This window comes from Phascolarctos cinereus, unplaced genomic scaffold, assembly GCF_003287225.1.
Source record: "Phascolarctos cinereus isolate Bilbo 61053 unplaced genomic scaffold, phaCin_HiC Scaffold_2;HRSCAF=192, whole genome shotgun sequence".
Lineage (NCBI taxonomy): Eukaryota > Metazoa > Chordata > Mammalia > Diprotodontia > Phascolarctidae > Phascolarctos > Phascolarctos cinereus.
In genome coordinates, this window is record NW_027555625.1 from 168327685 (window position 1) to 168350265 (window position 22581).

The window sequence follows — 22581 nt, forward strand, 5'->3', positions numbered from 1 at the left end:
TGATTTCAACCTCTAGGACAGGGGTGGAGAACCTATGTGAAGTTTGGATTCAGTCAAAGGACTATACTTGAGGGTCTAGAGGGTCACATGTGGCCTCAAGGCCATAGGTTCCCCACCCCTGCTCTAGGAACAATCAGAACAGAGTCTCCTGCATGTGAGAGCCCTTCAAACACTAAAAGATTTATTCTGTCGTCCCCATCCATCTTCTCTTTTTTGAGGCTAAAAATTCCTAGTTCCTTCAACCAAACCTCATGTAGCATAAACTCAAGGCCATGTACTAATCCTCTGAACTTTCTCCAGTTTATTAACATCCTTCATAAAATGTGGCCACCAGCCTGAACACAATTCTCCCTATGTGTTCTGGCCAGGCAAGAGTATGTAGCAAGACTGTAAACCTCCCTTGTTCTGCACACCATTCTCCTCCTAACAAAGTCAAAGATTCCATTAGCTTTCCTGGATGCCATGTTTCACTGTTGATTTAGATTGAGCTTACAATCTACTAAAAGCTCTAGATTATTTTTTTTTCAATTAAAAAGATCATGACCTTTGCTTGCTCCCAGGGAGTTAACAATCTGACTAAAAATGCAGGGCAAGAAATGATGAAAATTTAAGAACTGTTCCTAGGAACAATGGAACATCGGTAGAGGACAAACTGGGTACTTTACAAGGTAACTTGTTTTGAAAAAATGGTCCAGTTATGGAAGAGGAGCAAAAAAGTCACCAAAACACCTGCAGTTGCTGGCCCTAACACCTTACACCAGGGATAAAATCAGACATAATTTTAAAAAATGTACACTCTAGTGCTTCTTTGGGTAGAAACAGGAAAAAAAAAAGAAACTTGAAAGCACATCCTCTCCTAGTAAAGTTGAGATAAAGGAGAAGGAAGGTTGGGGATATGGCTGGTTGTAGTTTTTAAATTCATCAGCTCATTTTACTGTCCCTATTTTGTAATGCTGTCTTTATATTGCATGGCATCACATTCCTCAAAACAACTTTTATTTATTCTTTGCAGTTCTTAATAGAATTCCCATATATTTCTCCAAATTCTTGAACATACAATTTACCAAGAGCTCCTTCTTTCTCTTGAAATTACTTTGCAGATTTGCTTCTCTGAATGCATTTTTTCCTCACCCAGCTGAACGCCTTTAAATTCCTCCATCATAACCAAAAACCTAGTCATTGTGCAAGGTCCCATCAGTCCTGGTAATCATGCCTCATTGGTACTCTCTGCTCCTGGGGTCCCTGTTTGGAGGACAAAGCAGAGAACTCCCCCCAGAACCTCTATTTAAAGATGGAAGACATCCAATTCAGCCATCACTTCATTTGCCACTGGGCTGCACTCCTTAGGACTTTTTCATCATGCTCCCTTGCCAGGTACTTTCCCTTAGCTCCACCCTTTCTTTTTCAGCTTTCTATTGTGCATCATCTTCCCCCTTTAGATGGTAAGCTTCCCAAAGGCAAGGACTGTCTCCTTTTCTACATTTGTATTTTCAGTACTTAGCACAGTGCCTGGCACAAAAAAAGTTAATAAATGTTTAGTAACTGATTGACTGAAATTACTTCGTGTATACTTTGTGTATTTGCTTATTTGCATACGCTGGAATGTAAATGCTTCGAGGGCTCAGGCTATTTTAGGTTTGTTTGCTTGTTTTGTCTTTGTTTTTGTTAATTTTTTCATCTACGTATTCCTAGCATCTAGCCTGGTTCTCAACACATAGCACAGCTTAATGTGTTCCTTGAATTGAATTGAGTGTGTGCAGTAGAGTACACATAGCGTTCCCTTTATCTCTCTCTCAATGCTTACAGGATTTCCTGTCTACACAAATCATCACTTATTATAAACTGCCCTGAATTTTAGCTATTTGTGTACATGCATGTTGTTTATCTAGTTTTACATACATGCTCTATATCCCCATCCAGATTTTGAGATCCTTGAGAGCCTGGACCATTTTTTATACTTTTTTTGATCCCCCCCACAATACTTAATGCAGTACTTTCCTCATTGCAGTCTGTATGTACTTTCTAGTCTCTGTGATTTCACACCTCTGTGCCTTTGTCCACATTGTTCTCCCCACCTGAAATACCTCCCTTGCCATTCTATCTCTCAAGACCCAGATCAAGTTCTGCTCCTTCACGAAACAGTTTTGTGCAGTGGAATAATGGGATTTGTAGCAGAGGCCCTAGGTTTGAATCTGGGCTTCACTAATTACCATCTCTGTGACCTTGGGCAAGTCATCTAGATCTGAGGTCTTCTCTGGACCTCAGTTCCTTCAACTTTCAAATGACAATAATAATAGCTTTAATGCCTATTTCCTGGGATTATTCTAAGGATCAAATAAGAGAATTTAGGTAAAGGGCTATAAAGCTGTCAACTATTATTATACTACTGAGCCTTTCCTGTCTCTTCTGGCCCACACTGATCCGTTAATTCTCAGAAACTGCCCTGGAATTTGTTGTATACATCATATAATCAACACTTAATTACAGAATCAAAGAACAATTAAAATTTGTATTAGAATAGTGCTTAATGGTTTTCACAGTCCTTTCACAGTTAATCAATCACACAGCTAGTAAGACATGGAGTAAGTATTAGAATCTAGGTCCTCTTACCACAAGCAGGAATGTGTTGATAAATGTTTAACAACTAGCTTTCCAGGGGAAAAAAAATTTACATGCAACAGACTTTTAAGTTTAATCTGCATTTTTAACATTTTCTCCATCACTTTTTAAAATCTAGGCAATCAACAGAACAATAAATTAAGCCCGGATCTATGTAGTGTTTGGCAATTTCTAAAATAAAAATGCTCACAATTGAAAATTTAACAACCAGCTTTCTTGTGTCTCCAGCCCACTCTGTATGTGTTTACTACTATAATAGTAGTAGCCTTCTCAGGTTTTTTTTTCCTTTACTTTCTTGTTGTTCTCTTTTTCCTGTGAGAATGAATGAATGAATGAAAAAATGAACAATTACTCCTCTCAGAGCTAAGCTGGAAAGGAAGTGGGGGATGGAGGGGAGAGAAGGTAGGACAATCTTGATGGCATGACGTATTATAATTTTGTCTTCCCAATGAATCTATAAGCTCTTTATGGTCAAGGACTATATCTTGGACTTCTTCTGTATCCCACCCACACAGTACTAGCATATGATAGGTATGCAATAAATACACTTTGAATTGAATTAAGCTTTGGTCCATCTCATATTTCTATCGGTCAAGAGAGAAAGTCAAAGGCTAAACTCAGGCCTTTCTTTCTTACACTTTGAAGGACTATGAAAATATGAGTTATTACTGATATTAACTGATTCCCTCACATCTACCCTGTGAAGATGGTAGGATGTGTAATATTACTCTCATTTTACCGATATGGAAACAGACTCAGAAAGAGGACGTGATATACCCATAGGCACGAAGCTAGTAAGTGTTAAAGTTAGGATGTAGACTCAGGTCTGTCTTGATTCCAAGTCCAACACTTATTCTATTACACCCCTTAGTGGTCCTCTTAGGTACCAGATGGTATGTTGCCATGGTAACACTTGGAGAAAAGAAGGCCTGGGATAGGCAAGGAAATGTAAAGGTATTTCAGATTCTGAAATTTCCAACAAATTACAGGTGGTAAGAACCCAGCCCATAGTTACCAATAAATATTTAGTTGACTAAGAATGACTAAGAAAATTCGAAGACATGAAAAAAGATAGAGAAATGCAATGAAGCAGATGGCATAATATAAATGTGGCTCTTTTTTGTTATTGTTGTTGTTATTTTGCTGTTTGCTCAACAAATCTTCTTAGCTTTGAGATTCACTTTACTGGTCATTAGCCCTAAGCCAAGACAGGGATGTATTCAGGCAAGTCAGAGAGGTCAATCTCAATTTCACTCTGCTGCTTTCTCCATTCCAACTGGCAACTCCCTAATTAAGAAGGAATTCAGAGTTAAGAAGTGAATGACTGGCTGTGGGATGGTGGTGACCATTGTGTACTGAAATTTTATTGGGGAAAATGAATGAGGCCTCCCAGTCCTCTTCAAAAAAACTGCAAACTGACAGGAGAAATCCCCAGGCTACAGGGGTGGAGTGAGCAGAGAGGAGCCAAGGACTAAGCATGAGCAAGCACTGCTTTAGAAATTGCTTCTCACTTACCAAAGACAGGCAACCACAGCTTTTGTTCCATGTGCTCATCACCAGAGGCCTGAGCACAAAAGTGGTCCAAAATACAACAGAGAGTATTTCCTCCCAATCAGAAATATCAGTGCGTTCTCGTTCTCTCTCTCTCTCTCTCTCTCTCTCTCTCTCTCTCTCTCTCTCTCTCTCTCATTCTCCTCCTCCTCCTCCTCCTCCTCCTCTCTCCCTCTCTCTTTTGTATGTGTGTGTCTCTCTCTCTGTTTCTGTCTCTCTCTCTCATGAATCTTTCCAGTCCCCAAATCTAGAAGGTATTGCATGAAATGAGAATCAAAAAGCAAGGCCTGTGCCTTGGAGTGGAGTCTGGCCTCAAGTTTTCTTTCAGTTCCAATGACCTGCAATACATGCACAGTTCAAATACATGCACAGCTTAAATGGGCTGGAACCCAAGAAAGACTCCAAGCAGCAGCAGGAATGCCTTATCCCTGAACATCTACTTCAGCCCCAGAACATGCTCTTGCATTTCAGCTCAGACTCTCCACCCAGCAAACCAATCTGTATTCTTTCTGGGTGGCTCAAAGAATAGTACATTACTGTGGAAACTCCCATTTATTTCATTTACTGCCATTTATAATATTTTCCACTATTTGTAGATAATGAATTCATCCATTTTTTTTGCCAAGATTATGCAGCCCACTGCAGGAGCCAAAATGCACCAGAATCCTTCTAAAATGTGTTAGCCTTCATTTTCCATGATCGCTTTAGTAGTTTCTTTGGAACAGCCCCAAAATCAATTGTATTAACAATGCTGAGCTATAAACTCAACTGTCACACTTGTTCCCTTTGAAGAGCAAAAAAAAAAACACCTCTGGTCACCTTTCATGTGCCAATGTTTAAAGTGTGCAGGTTAATCAGAGCCATACCCTGAGAAAGAGTCACCTGCAGTGGACCAGTCCTCTCTCCACACTGTTCTAAAAACATTCTTCTCAAAAACGTAGGCAGTTACCAATTTATCTGATTTTCAGTTGACAGTGCTGTGGTCATGACTTTTGTCAAACAAACCACATTCCAGCAAATGTCCAGCCTGGAAACCTACAGCATTCAAATAGTGGAGCAGCAGGACTCTGCTGGGGACAGAGGGTAAGGCAAAAGGGGAGGGTTCATTTCTCATGGGTATTTTTCTTTAAGAGGAACTTAGCATCTTCCTCAGGCCAGGAAGAGTTAGGCCTGTGTGGAATATAAGTGGGAGAGTTGGATGCTTAGAGACTGTGCCCTGGAAGGAGTTCGCTTTCTACCAAATAACATCCTCCCTGCAGATCACGATGAACAAAGTCACAACACCACCACGCTAGTTTTTACACCCTTCAGTCCGCCAGCAAAATTGGAGCAATAAATATGCCAGCAGCTCATTCTTCTCTCTCACAAACTGTCGCTGTTTGCTTTGGCAGCTTCCACTGCCATGGGGTCTGGAGAGAAAGGGGACATTCTGGACCAGGAACAATAAGTGGCAGCCAACTAACATTCAGCAATCCCCACTGATGAACGCAACTGCATCAGGACCTTGGGTACCACACTCATCTACAGTACCACACCCCAAAGAGACAAAGAGCTGAGCTTAATGGGGGATGGAATGGTCAAGCACAGGGGAAGAGTGAGCAAGGACAAGGGAAAATGAAAGTCCTGTTATTATTGAAAAAGTTATCTTTATGAACAATCCCATAAATTGGGGGAAAATAGTTACGGAGCATTGGCTCATTGATGATCTCTCCTATATTCTCTGGGAGAATCTTCAGTTGATCCATGTGCCCTCCCTAAAAAATCCACTTTTCCTATGTTATTTCCAGCCTTTCATCTCAGTGATCAGTCTTTTCTGCCTTTCACAATAAAACTAGTTAATTTTCACTCCATCTACCATCTGTATGCTTGCCACCAAGAGAACACGCCCAATATGTGAGATGGAAGCTAGACCAGCTTTGAGTTGAAGATCCAAGAGGCCCATATGAGACCAGGTGCCCAGGAGTGAACAGACATAAAATAGGCAGTTTACCAGTGAAGTGTAAAGAGAAAACCACAAAGGACTTGAGATCCAGGAAATATGAGCACCAAGGGAATTTTCACAATGACCTGTGTGGCACATACTATTTGTCTTTCTGCCTGAGGTTACCAATTATGTGTTTAGGAAATGTCAGCATGTATCCTGATGAAGAAGATAGAAGGACTTGAGAAATGTCTCCCCTATGTTCTAGCTTACTAGAGAGGACCAAGACTTGCTAAACAAGATGGAAGAAAAAAATCTAAGAAGGATAAAAGAAAAAAAAATTCAAGAATGGTGAACGCATGTTGAAGAATACAAAAATAATAGGATTCAGCCCTGATATGGCTGCAGAGTAAAAGTAAAAACTCCTTTGCCAAGCATTCAAAGAGTCAAAAAGTTAGTGGACAGAAAAATATGATATGGAGGGATGGAAGAACTCAGAGGGCTAAACAAAAGTATAAGATTTTTTTCCATACGAAGAAAATTGAAAAGTCCTATAGAAGAAGAATCATTTCATCCTCTGCAGAACAACGAGACTTCACAGGTACTACTATATGGTCCCATGTACAATGACTGCAAGGATCCACTATTTTGACATAGGCATGCCTGAGAAAATATAAAAGTATTTAACAAGTATTTTCAAGGATGAAGCTATTACTGACCTTGTAACAAAGTCATTAATTCCAACCATCTGGCATATTCTGTTGCCTCATGCAGTTTAAAGCTCAATGCAATGCACTAGACCATTCCCAAGGGCACACACACAGCACAGGGAAATGGAGACAAACAGGAAAAGCCACCCAAGTGACTAGATTTCCCAGTCTAGTTCGCCAAGACAAGGTCTTACCTGGTTTTCTAGTTTTCCCTTCATTCAGCATACTCACCTCTATCATCACAGTATAAGGGCAAAATTATATAATCAACCCCAAATCCTGGACTATAGCTGCCTTAAAAAACAAAAGACAAAAAACAAAAATAAACAAAAAAACAAACCAACTATTTACAAGCTTCCTCAACATTGTAGAAAGGTTCATGCTTGCATTATGGCTATTAGCAGCAACTGCTGTCTTTCTGCTCTCCCAGCTCAGTTGTCCTACCTCTGTGATTGTGGTAACATACCGACTAGTTTAAGAAGTCTTGTTACCCCAAGAGAAAATGATGCTTAGTGGTGGGTGGTGAATGCATGTTGAGGAATACAAAAATAATAGGATTCAGCCCTGATATGGCTACAGAGTAGAAGTAAAAACTCCTTTGCCAAGCATTCAAAGCCTCTCACAAATTGGCACCGTGTGATCCTTCCAACCTTTATCTCATATCAGTCCAATCCATGCTTCAATATTCTAGTCATCTGGACTATGCTGAGACTCTGGAATAATCCTTGTACACTCATGCCTACACTCATGCTTTTGGCGATGTTCCCTAAAACTATAATAATCCTTCTCTCCCCTATTCGCCTGTTGAATGCCCTTTTTTTTTTCTTGGTGAGACAGTTGGGGTTAAGTGCTTGCCCAGGGTCACACAGCTAAGAGTCTGAGGCTGGATTTGAACTCAGGTCCTGTGTTCTATCCACTGTACCACCTAGCTGCTCCACCTTCTTATCCTTTAAAGAAAACTAGACTTAAATGTGATTTCTCCTTAAAGATTTATCTTATTTCATAGGTTGATCAAACTTGACATCATCCCTCAGACTTGACATTCTACTTGTTCCACACTTCTCAAATCACGCAAGTGAAATTGTGTGTTAAAGTTATTTGTGTTTGTGTTTATCACCCAACAAGAACATAAGTTCCATAAAGGTAAGAACCATGTCTAATATAAGCTTTGTAGTAATCCAGCACAGTGCTGTACACAGGATTGAAGATTAATGAACATGTATTCAATGGATGAATGGTTATTTGGGAAGGCTTCCTGGAGTGTCTATCTGAGATATGACAGAAAGTCTACTATGACTCAAGCCCAGTTAACATTACCAATAAATGATCCATTAAGAAGACTCATAGAATGTATCTCTAGTGACTTTGAAGTCCCAGGTAAGAAACTAGGACTTGAGGGCATAAGTAATTTTTTCGACAGGTCTTCCTGTTGAAGGCCGAGGCATGGGAAGGGGTGGGGGAGAGGAGTCTGGAAGGAAGGGAAGCTAGTTGCAAGAAGGGAAGAGATAGCTAACTAGAGTGCTATAGAAAAGGCTTTGTTTTTCTAGACTAGGGTTTTCTATTTTTAAATTTTACTTTCTATTGATATCTTTTGTTTTTATAGCACCATTTTGTTCAACAAAGAATGAAAAAAAGCAGCAAAGGAGATGAGGAGTGGGGAAACTAATCAACGCACTAAACAAGTCTGACATTATATGCAGTAGTCCAATGATCCTACACCTCTACAAAGAAAAGAGGAAAGTGTCTTTTCATATCTCTTCTTTGAGGTTAAACTTGCTCATTATAATTTCATAGCATTCGGTTTTCATGCTGTTGTTGTTCTTTTCATTTGCATTGTATTTCATTTGTATCATATATGTTGTTTTCTTTGGTCTGTTTATTTCACTTTACATTCATTCATGTAAGTCTTCCTATGCCTCTCAGTATTCTTTATGTTAATACTTTATATTTTTTTTAACAAGGCAACAATATTCCACAACATTCTTGAACCACAATTTATGTAGACATTCCGCAATTGATGGGCATCAATTTTTTTTCCAGTTCTTTGCTAGTATAACATATGCTTCTCTAATTATTTTGGTACACATAAGACTTTTCATTCCATCTTTGACCTCCTTAAGGAATATGCTAGCATTGGAATCTGGGGGAAGTGGTATAGACATTTTAGTCACTTTCTTAGCATAATTGCAAATTGATTTCCAGAGCAGTTGGACCAATTTACAGTTCATCAATAGCATATGATTGTACCTGTCTTTCTACAACCCCTCCAGTATTAACTATTCATAATTTTGTCATCTTTACCAATTTGTTAGGTGTGAGGTGAAAATCCTGAGTTATTTTGGTGTGAATTTCTCTTATTAGTGATTTGTCTTTTATAACTTTCAAATCTCATTTTGAGAATTATTGCTTCTCATCCTTTGACTTCTCAAATGGGGACTGGCCTTTGGTTATATATTTACATAAATTCTCCACATATCTTATACAATCTTATAGATATGTGATCAAAAGATTTTGTTTCACTTGATCTCTTGTGAGGTTTTTAGTACAAAAGCTTTTTAATTTCATTAATCAAACCTATCATTCTATATTTTATGACAGCCTCCATCCTTTGGTTAGGAATTCTTGCTGAAGCCATAACTGTGAAAGATACTTGGTCTGGTTTCTCTTCAAATTATTTATGGTATGATCTTTAATATTCAGATTACATATCTGTTTTGAGTTCTTTGTAGTAAATGGTGTGAGGTGTTTGGTTCACCACTTTATTTACTCAATATTTGTTAAAATATAAAACCTTCTCAGCATTATGACAACTTTAGGCCAGACTATTAATTTCTGTAGAAGAAGCTACTATGTAAAGTGAAAAAATTCAGTATCTTTTAAAAAATTCATAACCATACAGAACAATGTAATATTATATAAGCAATTAAAGCATCTACATCGGCAAAAAAAAATGCTTTTCAGTTAAAAGAAGAAAAAATAATCATACTCTGCTGCTGAAATATCATTTAAAATCTGTGGTAATATGTGTGTATATATATTATATAACATATATATATATATATACATATATATATATGTAATTCATGACCTATACTGTCTTGCCCCCATATGATTAATATATCCCTAATCCATCTAATTACATCACATTCCATTAATTTTTACATTAATTGATAGTACCTATGCCCAAGTTTTAAGCTGGATAACCCAGACTCATTGACCCAGTCCCACCTCTTAAAAGCTCCTTCCAACATCATGTTGCTGGATACTCTAGAAATAACCCTCAGAGATCAGCTCCTGGGACACTATTTGACATTTTGACCTTTTGCCATCTCTGGTCATTTTGAACAGAAAATATCAGTTCTGAAAAGGAAAAGTTACAACAATGACTAGATTTTAGGTTCTTATGCTCTAAAATTACAAGGCCAAAGTTCCTCTTCTAGTTCAGGGACAGTTAGGTTCACCCAAACCTCTGGTTTCTGGCACTCCCACTGCTCTGACTGATCTGGTTAAAATGGCATAATGCCATTAGGTGATGGTTGCAGCAACACAGGAAATGAGGAAGGAATTTCACTCAGTGTCCCACATAGGGGATGGTGCTGGTCCCTAGAACCAAATCCGCCCACCTCATTCAAAAGATCCAACCTGGTTCTAAGCAAAAAACTGCAGTCTTGTAAACTGAGTAAAGGATTCCTCCCTCATTTAAAAAAAAAAAAAGCTTGAGGCTGTTATGGTGCAAGATGTTTGGACTAAGGTTTTCAGAATCAGAACAATGGGACCCTGGAAAGAAAGAGAAGGAATGAAAACCTCAGACCAGGAAGAATATGTTTGACAAGAGACATGTTAATCTAATCAAAATTTCTTTAAACTGAAATATGTGGTAGAGGGAAGAAAAAAGCTGATAAAATCACAGAACCTCAGATTTGGAAGGGGAAAAGCATGGTGTCCACACATACCTATCTCCTCTACAATCTCAAACAAATGGTGGCCTAATTTCCTCTTAAAGATGTGCTGTGAGAAGGAACTCACTATCTTCTGATATAGCCCATTCTTCTTTTGTGTAGATCTAGCTGTTAGGAAGCTTTTCCTTACATGGACCCAATATCTGGTTACATGGACCCAAAAATCTGACTCTCTGCAACTGTTACTAACTACTCTCAAGTCTACCTCCAGAGCCAAAGAGAATAAATTGAATTACTCTCAAGCATTTGGGCTGTACAGTAGAAAGAGGGCTACATTTGGAGTCAAGAAGACCTGGGTTCAAATCCTGTGTCAGTCACTAGCTATATTAAATGTGTTTTACTTAAACTCTTTCAGACTCCATTTCCTCATCTGTAAAATGAGGATATTGTGAGAATCAATCAATTAATATACATATTAGGACCTACTATGTGCCAGGTATTGGATCAAACAAGCAAACCTATGTAAAGTACTTTATGAATCTTAAAAGCAACATAAATGCTAGCTATTCCACGTAACAGTCTTTCTGATTCTTGGGGTTTTTTTGTTTGGTTTTTTAGGCGACTGGGGTTAAGTGACTTGCCCAGGGTCACACAGCTAGTAAGTGTCAAGTATTTGGTCTAGGGCCAGGTTTGAACTCAGGTCCTCCTGACTTCAGGGCCAGTGCTCTATCCACACTGCCAACCAACATCCTCAGCTATTACAAATAACGCTCATAAGACATGATTTTGAGACCTTTCCCTAAACTCTGCCACCTTTCCAGCTTAACATTCTTCCTAAAATGTGGCACCCAGAACTGGACCCAAGACTTCAAATATCCTCCGATCAGGGTGTGTACAGCAGCAATATCACCTCCCTAGTTCCATACATTATGCCTCCTTTGATGCAGCCTAAGATTGCATTAACTTTTTATCCTTTCATTATGCATTGCTAACCTATGTGGAGCTTATAGGCCACCAAAACCCCAAGAGTATTCTCAGGTAAATTCTAATCAATCTATACACCTCCCCTTCACTTGCACTTGTGAAGTTAATTTCTTGAATTCAATTGTAAGACTGCATCTATCCCATTTAAATTTAACCTTCTAGATTCAGCCTGCCATTTTACCCTGTTGAGACCTTTTTGAATCTCAACACAGAAATCTAATGGGTCAGCTACTCCTCCCCAGCTTTGTGTCTTTTGAGGTAGGGTTGTTGTTGTGATACCATGTGAATTCTTTTTAAGTGAAGTTTTACCAAGTGAATTTGTTTTAAATGAAGGTAGGCTATGCAAAGAAACCAGCCTCACTTTCTCCTCCAAAGCCATCTGTGTCCAGTGGCAAGATATAAATCAGGATGACTGGAGATGGCCCCAGATGTATTGGGAGACCTTGGCCTTTTTAAGCTATGATGTTTCCCCAAGCCTCAGTTTGTCTGAGGCAACACCCATTCAGTGATTAAGGCTAAGTAAGAAATGAAGCAAAGAGTGGGCTCTTTTACCTACTCAAAAAAAAAAAAGCACAATCTTAGAGAGGAAGGCCCTCGAGGTTTCTGGTTAAAACAAAAACAATTACTATTTACATTCACTCGGAGCAGTCAGGGCCCAAACAATCACCAAGTTGGGCTTGGGCTGGGACCTACTGTTGGCCAGTTAATTAGAGCCAGAGTGATTTGGGTTTAAGGTATGGTCCTCAAGAAAGAAATCTAGCCTTTAAACCCCAAGATATCTTGTGAGGTTTTAGTGACCAAAATTTACATTCCTTTGGGAATGTAAGGGTATGATACCCTATGTGGAGATAGGGCACAAGTGGAGAAGAGAGGAAAGGAGAAGATAAGAGAGGAGACAAGAGGAGTAAGGAGCTGGCCAATTGAGTACTTAGTAGGGCAGATTGTACCACTCACAGGTTGTTGTTTGTCCTTCATTCTTGAAGAGTACCATGACATCAGGGAGGTGATGCCATGACTTGCAAGTGAATTGGATTTAAGTGAGGGAGAGCTGTGAAAAGTCACCATCTTCACTTTCTCCTCCAGAACCATCTGAGTCCAGTGGCAAGATATAGATCAAGATGACTGGAGATGACCTCAGGTGCAGTGGGTTGACCTTTTTAAGCTACTCCTCCCAGCTTTGTGTCTTTTCAGGTAGGGTAAGATAGTGGATAAACAACAGAACTTGGAGTCCTGAGGACCTGGCTTCAAATAGAACTTTCTGTAATAACTTAGACATAGCAGAAAAGGTAGCAGTATACACAGGAATGTGCCTATGCCACTAATAAAGGGACAGGCCCAAAGATTAAAAAACAACAACCACCACCACAGAGAACTCACAGCCAGTCAGAAGAGCAATTTAGCCCATTGATCATGGATATGCTGACATTTCACTCAGATCTGAGTTGCTTAATTCTCACTCTCTACCCTGCCTGCTTCTATACCCTCTTTCCTTTTCTCACCTACAATAATTGCAACTTCTTGGTACCTTAACCCTTTTTTGTTGGCAGGATTAATCCTTGGTACCTCAAGCTGGCTTACTGAAATTTCTCCTGCTCACTCCAATCAAATATAACAGCCCTGCATTCAAGTTCAAAAACATAAGTTGCATAAATAAAAAAAGAAGGAAACCTGACTAGACTTCAATTCACTTGAAAAGACCTTGGGGATTTAGTACATGACCCACTCAAAATCAACCAACCATATGGTGAAATTTTTAAAAAGCTAATGAAATGTTAGGCGACATTAATAGAAGTATAGAGCATTAATCATAGGAGGTAATAACCTTTATTCACATCTAGACTCCATCTAGAGTACTGAATTCAGTTCTGGGGCCTCACTTTAAGAGGATATTGACAAATAGGAGCATGAACAGAAAAGGGTGAAGGACAGTGAGAGATCTAGAAACTATATGATGTGAGGGCGTAATTAAAGGTGCTATACAAGTTTAGCTTTGAGAAAAGAAGACCTAGGAGGGAAATGAGAGCTATCTTCAAATGTTTGAAGGGTTGACACGTGAATAGAGCAATACATTTTCATCCATATTACTACAGAAGGTAGAACAAGGACTATTGAGTAGAGAGGGTGCAGTTCAACTCAAGATAGCTAAGAAATCTGTAATAATTAGAGCTTTTCAACAATGGATGAGTTGCCTTGAATGGCTAGTAGTGCCATCACAGGAGTTGTATGAGCAGAGAATGGATGGCCATCCACTATAGACATTTTAGAAGGAATTCTAGCCTATGATGGGGATTAGTACAAACTGGACCACCAAGAAGTCAGAAATGCTCTGATGTCAACGAAAAATGAAATACTGTGAATGAGAACCTGGATGGACTGTCAGAAGCTAGGGATATTGTAGAGCCAAGAAGAAAAGAATTCCTTAGGACTCATGAGCAGGGATTGTAATGTGAGTGTCTGGGTATAACCCCAGGACAGCTTTAGAGTGGTAAAGGAAGGACAATAGAAAGAATGCTACTATGAGTGCTAAGAAAATGTTCTGGTTTGATTAAGAGAACACTGAGAATGGGAAAATGTGAGAGTGGGGCAAGTGTACATGGGAGAGAATATTGGAGCAATGACCAGTGAAAAATAAGTGTTACTAATCAAATATGAAGGTTGGAGACTGGCACGTTATTTCAGACCTTCCACAATGTCCTTGACCTCTATATGATACCCTCTATGGAAGTCCAAATCTTGGAAATGCAAGTTTGCCTTATGGAGGAAATTCAGAGCAAAACTTGTATTAATAGTCACTTCTACTTCAATGAATCCATGATTTCATCAATGGAGACATTCCCTTCATCAGAACAGACATTAGCCCATTGATTCTTTCTCTTTCTATGTTCTTTGATAAATCTTCCAAAAACAATTTACCTAATAAGCAGACACAATAAGAAAGCCATATGGCTCATGGAAGGAGCCTTCATAGGCTGAGTATCATGGTTGGGGGTTAGGGACAGAGCAAAAGATAGAGAAGAAATTAATTACTAACACTGGAATGTAAGGCAGGAGCTTGGTAATATGAACAAGGAAAGAGCCTAATTACAAGCAACAGGTGTAACAGCAGAAAAGTCCCTGAACTCCCTGAGCTATGCATGTATGGGTCCTTATATTTCCCCTGTGTAAGAAGTGAACTAGTCCCAGATTTTTTTGTAGCACTTAGTGTAAAATAACAACGACAACAACCACAGCAACAAAATGTATATAATACCCTTGAGGTTTACAAAATGCTTCAACTTTTTTTCATTTTATTCCCCCCAAAACAAACACCACAAGAGGTAGGTGTTCTTATTGTCCCTATTTTATAGGTGAGGAAACTGAGGCAGACAGAGTTTAAGTGACTTGCCCAGGGTCACACAAATGGTTAGTATCTGAGGCAGGATGAAGAGGTATGAGCTGTGGGACTTTGGAGTTGAATGGGCAATGATCCAGGCTAGTCAGCATATACTTTTATTTTTAAATGGTCTGTGTGAGAAATAAATCAATTCAACTAATTCAATTCAATAAACAGTTATGAAGGGCCTACTGTCTGCTAGGCAGTAAACAGGATACAGCCATGACCACAGTGCGATTTTCTGAGTATTAATAAAAGTCTTTGTGAGATGTATCATTTTCTTCAGGCAGATGAATAGATTCTAAGATAACTGACTCATCAGGGTTAACAACTAATATTGACAAGGAATTTAAAGGCCTCTGGCTCCTAAAGCACGTAAGCCCCAGCAACCCTTTAAGGTAGGTATTACATTTTATATGTAGGAGCACTCTGGAGCCAATTCCTACTGACTATCATTAAACTTTCAGTGTGAGCATTTACATCTTGGAAATCAACAAATGCTACAGAATTGCTCTTGAGTTTCAAGTAGCCTTTCTTCTCCACCCTGGCCCAGTTTGGTAAATGTAAAGATATAGACCAAGGGTAGGGAACCTGCAGCCTTGAGGCCACCTGTGGCCCTTTAGGTTCTCAAGTGTGACCCTTTGACTGAATCCAAACTTCACAGAAAAAAATCCCCTTAATAAAAGGATTTGTTCATAAAACTTGGACTTAGTCAAAAGGCCATACCCAAAGACCTAGAAGGACACAGGTGGCCTCAAGGCCACAGGTTCCACACCCCTGTTATAGACCTACATGAGAAGCAATCAGCATAAGAAACTGTCCCCCACTGTTTTCCTCTTGGGTTTGACTCAGTTCACTCCAATAAATGTTTGTTAAGTGCCTACCATTTTCTAGACACTGGGCTAAGTTCTGGGAATAGAAAGAAAAGTCTTTGCCTTCATTAAGCTCACATGGGAGGCATTCTGCATTAGATCTGACTCAGATAAATCCCGTGGTAGTTTATGATCTATGCTAGAATAAAATGAGGCATTTGGAGCTCATTCAACAATGAACAAAAAGAGATTTATTTAGGCATAGTAGGAGAAAGATACTCAAAAAAGATATGCATCGAAAGACACCTCTAGTTCATCCAGCTAAACTAATTGTCCATTATTTTCCAACAGCAAAGCACTGGAGAACTCCTGGAGCTCCACTTGACTGATTCTTACTTGGGAAGTGTTGTCAACATCCTGAACCTTTAGTCCCATGATCCTACCAAGATTCAAGGATGGTCTCAGTACCTTTGGAAGGAAAAACTAGCCTAACATATATGGGGGAAGGAGTTAAGATATTGTGCCTATTATAGAGAGGAAGAACACAACATTTGTAGAGGAGGTAGAACCTGAGCTAAGCCATGGCTAAGAATTCCAAGAGGCAGAGATGAGGAAAGAGTGAAATCCAGACATAGGAAACAGCCTTTGCAAAGGGGAGAAGATAGGTGGCAAAATAACAAGATTGGACACTTTATCTCTGCCAGCTCCGCTGAGCTCCCCCTAAGCCCAGAAATTCTTGGTAAGCATCATATGATGCTTCTAAGGAGACCAAGAGGAAAGTACACAACAAAACACAAAGCCCCAAAATAAATTACTTAATGGGGTGTTAACTTCTGATCCTAACTTTGGCATCTAGTGAAGACTGGCACAGCTTATGACCAACCCATCCCTGGCTTCCTTTCCTTTTCTTCAGTCTCCACAGAGGAACAAGTAGGGAAAGAGGAAAGCAGAGAAGCCTTTATGAAAACCACAGGTGAAAGGGGATGACAACCTACCGAGCTACAAGGAGTTTTGACAATACTAGGAGATTCATGTCACCTATATATAATCCAACTCTTTCAACCTAATGAAAATCAACCAATGTTTACAGACTAACTTCTTGACAACAGGTTCATACAATGGCACATTCAAGATGAAGATGCACTGGGAAAAAAAAATAGGAAAACTTCGGTATCATGTAACTAACATACATAGCTCTAATCCAAGCCTTACCTCTAATTATTCAATTAATCAATTAAAAAACATTTATGAAGTTTATCAGACATAGTGCTAGGTACAAGGAATACAAAGACTAAAAAGAAATAGTCTCTGCCCACAAGGAGTTTACCTTTGAGAAGAAAAAATACTCCATCTGAGAAGCCAGTGATGGGTTAGTAACATAAATTAAAAAGTTTTGTCCCCTAAGGTTATGTGCAAGAATTGTGTATTAGTGAGCTCTAGGAACAATTATGATACATACCAAGACCACTGTTTGACTGTCAATTTTCATTAAATCAATGAACAGTGGTTTTTGTTGATTGTTAAAATGTTAACTGGATGATCAGATATTGATTGATAGCCTAGCTAGTCAATGGCACAAGATGAAAGAATATCTGATTTATCTTTCTCCTCCTCCACTTTGCTAATCCAGTGCAGCAATAAGGCCCACACACCAGTCCAATTATATGGAGTCTACTGCTACTCCACAGATTCCAAAGCAATAGCTGAAACCAGGGAATCTACAGGTTGTCACTTATAATTTCCTCACCACCCTGGAAATTGCTTGCAGTGGCACAGAATGAAAAATATCTCCAGCTGGGGTCTGAAAATTTCCTGAATGTAGTAATGCCCCTCTATCCACCTGAATGATCATTGGTCTTGGTGTCCCCAAGCAAAGAATTCCTTTTATGTTAATGTCTAAATGAATCCACAAAGGTTAGTTGACCACCTATTCCTCATCAGACTGTGAGCTCCTAGGAAGAATGGGGGAAATTACCTCACATAAATGGGGCATGTAAAGAAGGGTTTATACAATGAAGAGGTCTATGGGGGGGTGAGCAATACTTGAAGCTCACCTTCATTAACTGTTTCAAGGAGAGAAGGATAAACATTCCCACACATTTTTGGTACAGAATTTCATTACTTACTTGCCCAACAAGAAATTACTTACTTATCCAATAGGGAAGTAGAAAGTAAAGGACTTAAGAGAAAGGGGAGGGGGGAATAAAAAGGAAGGCAGATTAAGGGAGGTGGTCAGAAGCAAATCATTCTTGAGAAGACAGGATGAAAAACATAAATATAACAAAATAATATGAAGGGAAATACACAGTTAGCCGTCATAATTGCGAATTGAATGGATGAACCTACCCATAAAAAGGAAGAGGATAGCAGAATGGATTAGAAACCAGAATCCAACAATATATTGTTTACAAGAAACACACTTGAAACAGAAAGATACACATAGAGTTAAAATAAGGGGCTAAAGCAAAATTTATTATGCTTCAAGTTAAAAACAAATAAACATGGATAGCGATCATGATCACAGATAAAGGAAAAGCAAAAATTGACCTAATTAAAAGAGAGAAACAGAGAAGCAACATTTTGCTAAAAAGTACCATATACAATGAATTAGTATCAATATGGAATATTATTGAACCAATTGGCATAGCATGCAAATTATTCAAGGAAGTGTTAAATGAGTTACAAGAGAAAAAAAATAAAATTAGTGGGAAACCTTAATTTTCCTTTTTCAAACCTAGACAAATCCAACCATAAAATAAACAAAAAGAATTTAAGAAGATGAACAGAATTTTAGAAAAGTTAGATATGATAGACCTCTGGAGAATACTGAATTTGAATAGAAAGGAATATACCTATTTCTCAGCCGTACATGACACTTTCACAAAAATTGACCATTTATTATAGTGTAAAAAAAAAAACCCTCACAAACAGAGGCAAAAAAGCAAAACTATTACTGCATCTTCTTCTCACAATAATGCAAGAAAAATTACATCCAATTAAGGGCTTTGAATTTTAGATTAAAATTAATTGGAAACTAATTAATTTAATCCTAAAAAATGAGTGGGTCAAGAACAAATCATAGAAACAATCAATAATTTCATTGAAGATAGTAATAACAATGAAACAATATACCAAAATTTGTGAGAAGCTGCCAAATCAGGACTTATGGGAAGATTTATAACTCTAAATTTACATCAATAAAAGAAAAAAAAGAATATATCAATAAATTGGGCATGCAACTTTAAAAAACTAGAAAAACAGCAAATTAAAAACCCTGAACTAAACACCAAAATAGAAATCTTAAAAATCAAAGGAGAGATTAACGAAATGGAATTTTTTTAAAAAAAATTGACTAGTAAATAAAACTAGGATCTATCTTTTAAAGAAAAGAAATAATTCACTAATTTGATTTTTTTAATTTTTTTTTATTTTTAGGCAATTGGGGTTAAGTGACTTGCAGGGTCACAAGGTCACACAGCTAGTAAGTATCAAGTGTTTGGTCTGAGGCCAGATTTGAACTCAGATCCTCCTGACTTCAGGTCCGGTGCTCTATTCACTCCTCCACCTAGCTGCCCCACTAATTTGATTTTTAAAAGGAAATTGAAAACATCAGTATAAAAATTTAAAAAGATTAATTCACAATCAATGAAGAGGGAATAAAAGTAATTATTTGGAGCTATTTTACTCATCTATATGCCAATAAATCTGACTATCTTAATGAAATGAATGAATATTACCAAAAATATAAATTGCTCAGATTAGTAAAACTGGAAATAGAATATTTAAATACATTTATTGGGATGGGGTGGGGAGGACAGGAATTGAACCACCCATAAATGAGCTCCCTAAGGAAAAAAAAAAACTACAGGACCATATAGATTTTCAAGTAAATTCTACCAAACATTTATAGAACAATTAATTCTAATACTATACAAACTGTTTGGAAAAAAAGATGAAGTAATCCTACTAAATTCCTTCTATGACACAAATATGATTTTGATATCTAAAGCAGGAAGGTTCAAAACAAATAAAGAAAATTATATACCAATTTCCCTAATGAATATTGATGTAAAATGTTTTTATAATATACCAACAAAAAGGTTTCAACAATATATCACAAAGATTATATACTGCATCTAGAATGGATTTAAACCAGGAATGCAGGGATGGTTTAATATTAGGAAAACTATAAATATAATTGATCATATCAATAGCAAAAGTAACAAATATCACATGATTATTTCAATAGATGTAGAAAAGGCCCCTGACAAAATATAATACCCACTCCTATTAAAATACACACACTAAAAAGCACATAAACAAAGTTTTCCTTAAAATGATAAGTAGTATCTATCTAAAACCAAGAGCATGTATTATCTGTAATAGAGAAAAGCGATCCCCTTTCAATAAGGTCAGGGATGAATCAAGGATATCCATTATCACCATTATTATTCATTATTGTATGAGAAATGTCATCTAGAGCAATAAGATAGGAAAAAGAAAGTGAAGGAATACAAATAGGCAATGAGAAAACAAAACTATCACTCTTTGCAGATGATAGGCTGGTATACTTAGAATACTCTAGAGAATCAATTAAAAACTAGTTGAAACAATTAACTTTAGCAAAATTACAGGATATAAAATAAACTCACATAAATCATCAGTATTTCTATATATTACCAACAAAACTCAGCATGAAGAGATGAAAAGAAAAATTCCATTTAAAATAACTGCAAACAATATAAAATATTCAAGAGTCTACCTGCCATGACACACACTAGAATTATATGAACACAATTACAGAACATTTCACACAAACATTGACTTAAATAATTGGAAGACTATGAATTGCTTGTGAATGGGCAAAGTCAATATAATAAAAATGAAGTTACAAGCTAAATTAGTTTACTTATTCAGGTTCACACCAATCAAATTACCAAAGAATTACTTCCTTGACCTAGAAAAAGTAATAATAAAATTCATGAGGAGAAACAAATGGTCAAGAATACCAAGGGAATCAATGGGTGAAAAATGAGAAGGAAAGTGGCCTAGCAATACCAGATCTCAAACTATACTACAAAATTGTAATTACCAAAACAATTTGGTACTGGATATGAAAAAAAATAGAATGACTGATAAATAGAATAGATTAGGTACCCAATATACAGAAGCAAATAAGCACAGCAACAATTGTTTGATAAACTCAAAGATCCCAGCTACTGGGGCAAGAACTCATTATTTGAGAAAACTGTTGGGATAACTGAAAAATAGCCTGGCAGAAAGTAGGAATGGGCCAACATTTCACACCTTATACCAAGATAAGCTCAAAATAGGCATATGATTCAGATCTAAAGAGTGATAAAATAAAATTAGTAGAGCAGGAAAAAAAATTACCTAACAGAATCTATTGATAAAGAGTTTGTGACCAAACAGGCGATAAAGTGGTTCACAAGAGGTAAAATAGGTAATTTTGATTATATAAAATAGTTTTTGCACAAACAAAACTAATGCAGCTAAAATTAAAAGAAAAGCAGGAAACTAGGTAAAAGTCTTTGCAGCAAGTTACTCTGACAAAGTTCTCGTTTCTAAAATATAGGTGGGAACTGGGTCAAATTTAATAATAATTTAATTATTAAATTTAATTATTAATTATTAAATTTAAGAATAAGAGCCATTCTCCATTTGATAAATCACCAAGGATATGATTAGGCAACTTTCAGAGGAAGAAATCCAAACTATCAATAGCCATATGGGAAAAAAGCTCCAAATCACTAATAATTAGAGAAACACATATTAAAAACAATTCTGAGGTATCACCTCATAACCATCAGATTGGCTAAGATGACAAAGAATGGAAAATGCTAGAGGGGCTGTGGGAAAACAGGTATACAAAATGCAGGGGAAGTGTGAACCAATCAAGAAATTCTGGAAAGCAGTTTGCAACTATGGCCAAAAGACTATTAAACTGTGCATACCCTTTCACTCAGCTATACAGATACTAGTTCTATCCAGGTATCAAAGAAAGAGGGAAAGGATCCATATGTTTTAAAATATTTATAAAAGCCTTTTTGTGGTAGCAAAGAATTGAAAATGAAGGAAAAACTGCCCTTAGTTTCCACTGGGGAATGGTTTCTAGTACATAAATGTGATAGAATTCTACTGTAAGAAACAATGAAGGGGATAGTTTCAGAAAAACTGGGAAAATCTGTGTGAACTGATGCAAAGTGAAAGGAGCAAAACCAGAAGAATAATCTACACAGTAACCACAACATTGTAAAGATAATCAACTGTGAAAGACTTAGTAATTCTCATCAACACAATGATCTACTACAATTCCAAAGGATTCATGATGCAACTTGCTATCCACCTCCAAATAGAGAAGTAATGAATGAAGAATGAAGATTGAAGTATATTTATTTCATTCTTTCTTCCTTTCCTTTTTGGAACATAGCTAATTCAGAAATTGATTTTGCATGACTGTTCATAATCAGTTTTGTTTTTCTTGCCTTCTTTTTGGGTGGGGGAAAGCATAAGAAGAAGAAGAGAATTTAGAACTGAAAAAAAAAGAAAGAAGTTTCTGCTTAAAAATAGAAAATAAATATTTTTGAATAAAAATTTTTTAAAAGAAAGAGGTGGTACTTGAGACAGATCCTAGAGAATGGATGGAATTTAGGTCAGTAAAGAAACAAATCCACTTCAAAAATCTCCCTAC